The sequence below is a fragment of the Adiantum capillus-veneris genome, chromosome 14, assembly GCF_014529385.1.
Source record: "Adiantum capillus-veneris isolate H3 chromosome 14, ASM1452938v2, whole genome shotgun sequence".
In the NCBI taxonomy this organism is placed as follows: Eukaryota; Viridiplantae; Streptophyta; class Polypodiopsida; order Polypodiales; family Pteridaceae; genus Adiantum; species Adiantum capillus-veneris.
In genome coordinates, this window is record NC_140944.1 from 59,455,682 (window position 1) to 59,465,597 (window position 9,916).

At 43.1% G+C, this 9,916-nt stretch overlaps 2 pseudogenes; one reads left to right on the top strand and one right to left on the bottom strand.

The window, feature by feature from the left end:
- Positions 1-3,706: 3,706 nt before the first annotated feature.
- Positions 3,707-4,225, bottom strand: LOC147442456 (uncharacterized; annotated as a pseudogene).
- A 12-nt stretch (positions 4,226-4,237) lies between these two features.
- On the top strand, positions 4,238-4,970 carry LOC147442457 (uncharacterized; annotated as a pseudogene).
- The last annotated feature ends 4,946 nt before the right edge of the window (positions 4,971-9,916 follow it).

Here is a 9,916-nt window from a genome sequence, read left to right on the forward strand (position 1 = left end):
CTACCACATGTATATGGTAACAAATCCCCCCTGGAGTGATGCGGTGGACGAGAGCTGGCACATGAGTAAAGGGAAGTGCCATGCCCTGAGGACATGATCAGTCCACAAAGGGGAGTAAGCCCAAAGCTTTGCGGAAAGCTTCAAGCTTCTCACGAGAGAGGAATCCCAATCCCCGAGTAAGTACTTTCGAGCAGACAAGAAACCGAGCGAGCATAAGCAATGAAAAAGATTAGATCAAGATCTCAATAGTCACTCTATAGAGTATAGTGTAGCAAAGTAACCATGTTGCATCTCAAATAGTTTCGAACAAAAGAGCCATACTCTTCCTTTAATGTGTTCACACACACATTGATACATAGTCATATCCTTGCTTCGGAACCATCTTGATGAGCATATTCCAAAACTCTATTGTGCAAACTTATTCTCCATGGTAAATTCACATGTTGCAATTTTGATAAGTTCGTGCACAAATAGATCAAAAGATGGTAACTCAAATGCCACATGTCTATCATAATGCATAGGTAGCTCTTGAACTTGAATGATATCCTTTGCTTGCTTGAGTGCCACGTGTAGGTTGCTTTGTGTGAAGGCATTGCATGTAGTATACCAGCTAATATGGAGGGACCATCGAACTATTACTAATGTGTCCTTCAATTGAATGCCTTGTGTGCTTTCAATAGCAATTCGAACCTTCTAGAATTGACATTGGCCATGATTGAGAAGCAAGATTTGTTCACCACTAGCAAGTTCAATAGCCTTTATCTTCACCTGCTCTGACATTAGAGTTAATGGATGCAAATTGAATGCATTATTATTTCATAACGTTGTATCATAAAAAATATAGAAAGTTCATAGATCCTATCGTCAAACATAAGAACAATCTTGTGGCCACATTGTCGTCCATAAATGGTTATGTGTCTAGCCATGGTTGAGTGCAGAATGAGAAATTTTAAACTCCAAGCAAACCTTTTTGAGAAATCATAAAAAAGAAGCAAAACCCCACAAGGTTCATAGAACTTAAATTATAATAGAAACATTGAGCATCAGATTACATATTACAATCTATCTATCATTGTCTCTAAACATCTAGAGCATTCCTTATGGAGAATTAAATCATCCACCCTTATATTAACTCCTTGATTATCCAAGGTTATGCTCCCTCCTCTGAATCACACCTTGTGGTCATCAATATTAAAGCCATGGTAGATGCTTGGACAAATAAAAATGTGTGTGTGTGTGTGTGTGTGTGTGTGTGCGCGCGCGCGGACAATGTTGTGGAGGGGGGAGGAGGGTTTCTCAATACATATTATTATGGCAAGTGCTTCTAAGGAAGTTATAGAAGAAGTAGATTTGGTAGATCGTATTGGTAGGTTGGAGCCAATATGAACAATGTGTATTTGCAATCTTTGGTGCTAGATTGTACCTTATTGAAATTGGAGATAATTTTTTTTGAATGACTGACTCCATTTTGTCTAGCTCGCAAAAAATATATTTCAGCGTATAATCATGACACTTGAGAAACGAAGAGAAAAAGGAAAATATCCCTCACATCACATACTTGAAAATAATCGTTTTCATGAACTACGGACACTCTTAGAGTTTGCATGGTGAGTTGCAAAAGAGGAGGCCCCAATCATGAGGACTCTGTCGACAAGGGTGGGAGAGGTGATGAACATCATAAGGTACTGTCAACATGAATGATAATCACCACTTGCATGCAACAACTTGGAAATCACCTCTTATGCAATGCCTTCACAATCACCTCGGCCCCATTTTTCAATGAGAACAAAGATGAAGAGTTTGGGTGTGTGTGTGTGTGTGTGTGTGTGTGTGTGTGTGTGTGAGAGAGAGAGAGAGAGAGGAGAGAGAGAGAGAGAGAGAGAGAGAGAGAGAATGAGGTTGGTCTTTCACAGTTGCGGGATCACAACTGAGGAATCTTTTTTGAAACACCAGCCTTTCTGGTCGTGCATCAAAAATGACTTTGATGCGCCGATACCCTTGTTCAACAATCCCTACCTCCACCTTCTTCTAGAGTTCCACAAAAGTAGGCATGACTGCGCCACTGAGCAGTGAGCTCTACATGGAAGGGGTGTGCATGCTCTCAACCAATCTAGCCAATTACTCTCTCTCTCTCTCTCTCTCTCTCTCTCTCTCTCTCTCTCTCTCTCTCTCTCTCTCCTTCTCCTCTCAGACTCAGCGCCGCCTCTATAAGTCACTCACAATGCTCGAAAAACCTAGGTTTAGTGTAACCCCACCTACAAATTTTGAGATTTACCTCTAAATTTTATAGGTGAAGGTGAGAAAACCTCCAAATTTTGAAAAAAAAAAGTGTAAATTGGTATAAAAACCTTCACATTTAGTGAGTTTACCTCTATTGTTTCTAACATGTAGGTTTGACAAGTTTTTGGAAAAAAGTTTTTTTCGAGCAGTGGTCACTCACTCTCAGCGCCCGAGTTTAGTGAATTTTCAGTGTCATGTCTCTTGTTCACTCGTAGGGCTTCTCTCTGTCACACACTCTCAGAGTCTCAGAAGCAAGTCAGGCTCTCTCTCTCTCTCTCTCTCTCTCTCTCTCTCTCTCTCTCTCTCTCTCTCTCTCGGAAAAAACTTTAGAAAGACATTTCAAAAACATCAGATACAAGCCCGTCCAAAAGACTCAAAAGTCCCTCAACGTCCATCTTATTGATGGCAATGCTTGTAGCATGTGTCTTTTAAGAGTTCTATGATAGAAGTCAAAATTCATGAGCCTTCTTCCTCTCGTGGCTTACGCACTAATTAGACACCTCTTCACTTCCTAACAGCACCTGGAACATTGGTACGTTGATTGTGGTTCTGCATATCCTCCTTGCATCTAAACCTCTGTGGTGGCTCCCAAACTCTCCTCTTTGTGCGGGATCTCACACGGACAACGTGAGACTGAATGGTGCATGAAACGCAGTACTGCATATTAGCGTAAATCTTGGAAAGTGCATACCCATCATAAACAAAAGCATCATGCACATCTCACAGAGCACCTTGTTCAACAATGTTCCTTACAAGAAACCGCTTGACAGCCTTGTCCTTGGGCACACATCACCCACAATTGGAGCACCTGATGGGGTTGGTGTTGCCTCTTCCATGTTTGTTACGCCCACCGTTGCGACGCTTGACCATCATGACTACTTATGCCGCAACTGCTTCTACTTCCTCTTCGTCATGAAGATCTCTCTCTCTCTCTCTCTCTCTCTCTCTCTCTCTCTCTCTCTCTTTGTTTAGTGATATCTTTGGCTTATTGTGATTAAACACCAATTTCAAGTGTTGTGCAGCATAAGGGAACCCTATGTTGACATGATAAGACACTAAACTTGCATTGTGAGAGAGCAGTTAACATGATAAGACATTACCCTATGTTGACATGACAAGACATTAAACTTGCTGATAAGACATTAAACTTGGATTGTGAGAGAGCACTCGGACATGATAAGACATTACCCTAGGTTGACATGATAAGACATTAAACTTGCATTATGCTTCACAGCACTTGAAGAATAAGCCAAGGATATCACTAAACAAAGAGAGAGAGAGAGAGAACAATCTACTCAACCGCCAATATGAAGTCCCTTATTATTAGCCCATCACCTGCAGCGCAAGCTCGCAACCGTGTTAAAGAGACCTGGCAATTTAGATACAAGAGAGGACTAGCCAGTGCTTATAGTTGGAAGCTAGCGAGCTAGCCATGCGGGACGTGGCCACCATGACCACCATGCCCCTTATCGGAGCTGCCGCCATGGCCCTTGCCCTGGTTGCCTCCATGGCCGTTGTTATAGCCGCCCTTGCCACCTTGACCGCCATGCCCTTGTCGCCATAGGTACGTGGCCCTTGTCCCCACCGGCTGCCAGAGGTGCCGCAGAGCCTAGAAAGAGTTTGACCTTCCTGCGATGGCGACAAAGCAGGCGCTCCCTTCTCTTCCCAGCCAGGAATGCGCTTTAAAACGTCCTCCTGAGATGAACTTACTTTGCTTTCACTCACAAGGAATTCATACGGGTCTGCCATCGCTGGGTTATAGCTATCTTCTTGGCATCCCTGAGTGTCTGGTGAGGCCAACTCCAAGGGCCGCTGTAGGCCGAAAGCAGGCTCTCTTCATCGCTACTACTGCGGTCGCGAGGCTCACCACTCGCATCACCAAAAGCATGGCAAGAAGCAGCAGTGCCAAACCCTTGTTGCTACCCACATAAGAAGAGCTCGCCATTGTAGTACAACTATGGCAGACTCAAACGCTACGTCTGACTATTGAATACTTTGCTAAGAAAAAAACTCAATTGAGTTTTTTTTAGAGAGACAGAGAGAGAGAGAGAGAGAGAGACTCTCGCTCAGCATACGTGGGGCAAACGGGCACTCACGAGCAACCATGGCAAAGGGAGACTCTGCAAGAAGCGCAAGGGCAACCTACCCAAGAGGTCGACGAGCAGGCGGCCATCACTGAAGCACGCGAAGGGGAAGCCCGGGAATGTCTGGCCGTAGGGGCACTGTGCTGTCTGGGTCCCACCATTACTCGCTATCGCAGAGCCCAACCAACTCTGCAATGTCCCGTGTTCGTGACGTCACCATCAAGTCCTTGCTCACGAAGAAAACTCAATTGCCGAGTGCTCTCCCTTGCAAGCAGCGCTTCTTCAAATATCCTCAACCCCATAGGCAGACTACTGCCTCCATCCTTTCCCTCCTCTCTCAGCAGCAGACATGGGAGTCCGTGCGTGATTTGCGATTCATACGTGCACCCCTGTACTCTGGTTTGAGTGTGCGATGAGTGCAATTATGGCTCCTTCCAAGGGCGCTGCATCATCTGCGGAGGTGCCAGCATTTCTTATGCTTACTACTGCAAAGAGTGCACCCAACAGGACAAGGATAGAGATGGTTGCCCCAAAATTTTGAACCTTGGCAGTGCCAAAACTGATTTGTTCTATGAACATAAGAAGTATGGTTTCAAAAAAAGATAGGTCAATGCACTCTTGCAACCTTTTGCTTTGTCGTGCCTTATGAGGTTGGGGGGTGCTGCATACATACAACTGAAATGTTTCATGCTTATTGTGGGCTATGATGGCATGTTCTTGCAGATGTAAGAGTGCAAAGATGACACTTTTTAATTTGTGAGGTTTCCACTCGTTCAGATAGACAAAAAAAAAAGAAAGAGAGAGAGAGAGAGAGAGAGAGAGAGAGAGAGAGAGAGAGAGAAGAGAGAGAGAGAGAGAGAGAGAGAGAGAGAGAGAGAGAGAGAGAGAGAGAGAGATCGTCAAGTGAGTGAGGGCAACGCAAGGTTGCAAGAGCAGAAGCAGAAGCAACAGAAAGAAAGGAGAGGAAACCAGTAGAGATGCCGTCCAAATTGGATCCCTCACAGATAGTGGAAGGGACGACAGCGACCTTGACTTGACAATTCTGGACAATGAGCTTGACAATAATGCACAGGCCCTTCTAGTTCTTGGCAATGTCCTCCACTACCTTCTTGGGTGACAAGCTCAGAGGCCCGATCTTGGGTGCCAATGAAGAGGCATCTCCAACTTCCCCTCCTGTTAAATGAACAAAAACCACCTCCTCATATTCTTGTTGCCCTTTCTTTATCAGCATTCCATCTTCATCGTGGGTGCAAAACATGCATCACTCAGCTTCATGTCTACCATCTAGTGGAGTTTACGGGTGGCTCGCTCAATGGTGACTCTGAATTGGAGTTGGACTAGAAGTAAGGGAGCAATTAGTGCCGCTGCCCTTGTGATCAAATCCCTCGAGGAGCCCGAGCGCGATAGGAAGAATATGAATGCATTGCTACAGCTGTTACTCCTCGCAGGTCTGAAATAGCAGCTAAAAGTGTTATAATCGTTGCTCAAGAACGAGTACTGCTGTGGTGGGCATCTGTGCTATGGTGTGCACACACCCTACTCTGAAGACAACTGGAGCTGCTCATGATTAGTGCTAAGGGCCTTGTTAATCCGCTCTAAGTTTCGTGCAGCAATTATCTCCCTTCCTAATCTTGAAGAGAGTGAGCTCTGACAATTAGATTCCTGTCCATTTAATGCATAATTAATACCACAACGATGAAGCCGACTGATAGAAATAGGAGAGATGCCATCATTTGCATTTATGACATTGTTATACTGCAGGTGCTCCTCATGATTGGTGGCCAGTGGCTACTCTCATAATTGTATTGTCACAACTCCTCTTATTAATCTGATCATGCAAGCCGCTGCAGCACTCGATTGCCTTTTTCTTCTTCTTCTTCTGCTTGCCTCAGTCCTAGCATTGGCGTTAGGGTTTTGCTCCATGCTAGTGTGCCACATGAGCTCTTAGGTGGTTTCCAACCTACAGATTCCTCTTCCTTCTCCTTATACATTTAAGAACATCAAGCACAATGGCAACATTTCTCTCGATGATTTGATCGAGACTGCCCATTTGATGCGTCCCTATTCAATGGCAAAGGAGCTCGTTGGCACAATAAAGGAAATTCTTGGCACTGCGTTTCTGTTGGTTGCTCTGTGGATGGGAAGGATCCCAAGGATTTGCAAACAGAGATTGACGATGGGGATGTTGAGATTCCATAGAATTAGCTTAATTAATCTTAGGTAGGTGCCTCTCTAGAATGTAGCGCTGCTAAAGTAAGTTTCACTTTGTGGTACTGCTGCTGGGTTTTTGGACAAATGTCAGCTTGTTATACTTCTAATGAGTGTATGCTCAGCATGGAGAGAGAGAGAGAGAGAGAGAGAGAGAGAGAGAGAGAGAGAGCACCGGTTTACATGCTTAAGACAATGTTCCCAGGAAAAATCGATTTCACAAACATCCATAGAGGAAAATTCTCAAAATAACGGCATTTTTTACAATTAAACTCTATTTTTATTTCTTCCATTATGAGATGCGTATGGCAATTGGACTAAAGAGACTAAAGCCTAATCATAGCCCTAGGTCATGTTAAAAATGAATGGAGTATTAAGACTATCACTAAGAGTCTAGGACTAATGAGAAATGAACCTACATTAATCTAAGGTCAAGGCCAATTACCTATGATTAGCACACATAAAACCTAACTTTTTGATGAGTTAATTTTCACAAAGCAAAGTGTTGAAACTTTAGGATGCCTAGCTTTTGAACATGAAAAAACCTTAGTTCTTGAATTTTCAAACCGAATTCTATCCTCTTTCGCTCGCTTCAATCGGTTGTTTTGAGTTTTCAATCGGCTCTAGAGAGAGAGAGAGAGAGAGAGAGAGAGAGAGAGAGAGAGAGAGAGAGATCCTACAAGGTAGTTTGGTTGTGCTCACACGTTGTCTTGGTTTTCATGAGGATTAAAACTTAAGTGGGAGAATGTGCAAGGTGAAGTGAAAGAGAAGAAAGATAAGTCAAAGATCGAAGTAGACCTGGTCAGCTTTGGCCCCTGGAAGTGAAAAGACTTTTTCTTGGAGATTCTCCAAGCTTAACATTTTGTTGTAAAAATGTTTTGTATATGATGAAAATAGTCGGTGATAATGATTGTTTCTCTTTTTTTTTTTTGAGAGAGAGAGACAGAGAGAGAGATCTAAGCATCTTCTCTCACTTAATAGCTCTCTTCCTAGTGGACATACATGGTAGCTCTTGGTTTGGCAAGTCTCTATCATCTCCAAAAAATGGGATGTCAATACGATGCAACCCTTTTCCTCATCCAACTAGCAAGATTTTTTTACCACCTTGACTTGAGCAGACACAAGCTCAAAAGAGATTGAAATTTGCTGCAAACAAATTATGGCCTTCTAGACATTTGCTAGATTTTTCCAAACAATGATCCAAAATGGAAAGGAGTCGCATCTTCCATCTTTATGAACTAAGATGTTCAATCGATCTATATTTAAGTTTCCAGAAAAACATATTTTTGCCAGCAATGGTGACATGTATAAGGACGACTAGATTTGTATAATCATGATTGAGGAGCAATGGTGCTGACATTTATTGATTGGATTTAGAGAAATCTATCTCCCTCTCTCTCTCTCTCTATCTATCTATCTACCTCTCTCTCTGTGATATCTTTTTTTTAGAAAAGAAGTATATATATACGTGAGAAACTCACTTGGCAACTTTGCTCGGTTTTGAACTTGCTCGGATAAGTTCGCTCGATGTTTGGTAGAACTCCTCACGAGACAATGCCTTTGTGAAAAGATATGCAAGGTTGTCATGTGTTGGCACATAAGCCAAGCTGATCTCTCCTGCTGAGAGCCTCTCCCTGACATAGTGGTAATGCACCTCAATGTGCTTTGTGCGAGCATGAAAAATTGGGTTCCTCACAACTGTCAATGTGCATCCAATTTACTGCGCTATGTTTGTGGCACCAAAGCATATGCCAAACAACCAAAAACATGCATGTGCTCAATAGAAGGCTTTCTATCATGCCATGTTTCATATGGAGTAATAGACTGCAAAGCTTTCGTAGGACACCTGTTAAGTACATAAGTGGCACACATGATGGCCTCAAGCCAAAAAAAATGCGGCAAAGCTTGACTTTTGACCATACATCGTGCCATTTCCGTCAGTGACCTGTTTTTCCTCTCAGCAACACCATTTTGCTGAGGTGTACAAGGCACTGTACATTGGTGTTTTATCCCACGACTAGCTAGAAATGCATTAAATTCATGAGACATATACTCCCCCCCTCGATCGGAACGGAGGGTGCCCATAGTACATTTCGAGACATTTTCAGCCATAGCCAGAAATTGTTTGAAGCACATAAAAACTTCGGACTTCGCTTTAAGCCGAAATACCCATGCATGCCTGGAGTAATCATCAATGAAAGTCATGAAGTAAAGGTAATTGCCCAAGGACGGAGTTTGCATGGGCCCACAAACATCACTATGCACAAGCTAACCTGCATGTGGCCTGAAGTGAACCATCCTTTGGAAACTTAGAGCGTTGTATCTTACCCAAAATACAGCCTTCACAAACATGTTTGACAGGTGCTTCAAGAGGCGGCAAAGAAGCAACCATATCAGATTTCTGCAAACACAGCAAACTGGCAAAATTCAGATGACCAAAACGTGCATGCCAAAGTTTTGCATCTGAAATAGCCCTTGAATCTGCAATAGCATTTCCAAAATTTTGTCCACACTTGTCATACAAAGTGAGCTTATACAGCCCGCGGTACAAAAGGCCAGATGCAACAATTTCATCACCAAAACTGAGATCATGAATTGTACATCTGTCATCCACAAATTTGACTACAAGTCCAAGTCTAGCAAGTGCGGATACAGACAAGAGATGTACATAAAGTGCATCAACAAGCGTGAAGGAATTGCCATTTGCAGTAGTAAGCACAATCTTTCCAACTCCCTGAACCGGATAAGAGGCATTGTTGGAACAAGTGACTGAATTCCCATGAGGGACAGACTCGAGAGAGGTAAACAATTCACGATGTGAGGTAATATGCTTTGTAGCACCACTGTCGAAATACCACACATGTGAATCTACAGCAACTGACAAACATGCATCATGGACAGCAAGATTGTAAGTGCACTCTGTGCTAAAATCCCATTCTGCATCAACATCAGCAACATAGTCTCCTTTCACAGAATACTCAACAATGGATGCATTTGTAGTGGAACCAGCATTTGTAGTGGAACCACCCTCTTTCTTCTTAGCCTCTTTGGCCTTCAACTTAGGACACGACTTGATCAAGTGATCATTAGCTTTACAAGAATGGCAACGCATCTTCTTTTTGCCCTTATCACCAGAATTTCCAGACGAATTACTGCCAGCAGAAGTATTAGGAACATAAGTTTTGCCACTCGTAGCAAAACCATAAGAAGTGGCCGCATTGCTATTACCACCCTTTCTTTGAGAAGCAATAAAAGCCTGTTCAATTGCACGCTGCCTAGTTCTGTTTTTTCTGGAAAGTGACTCTTGCAACAGCAATGTGCATAATGCATCAAACTTGACAACT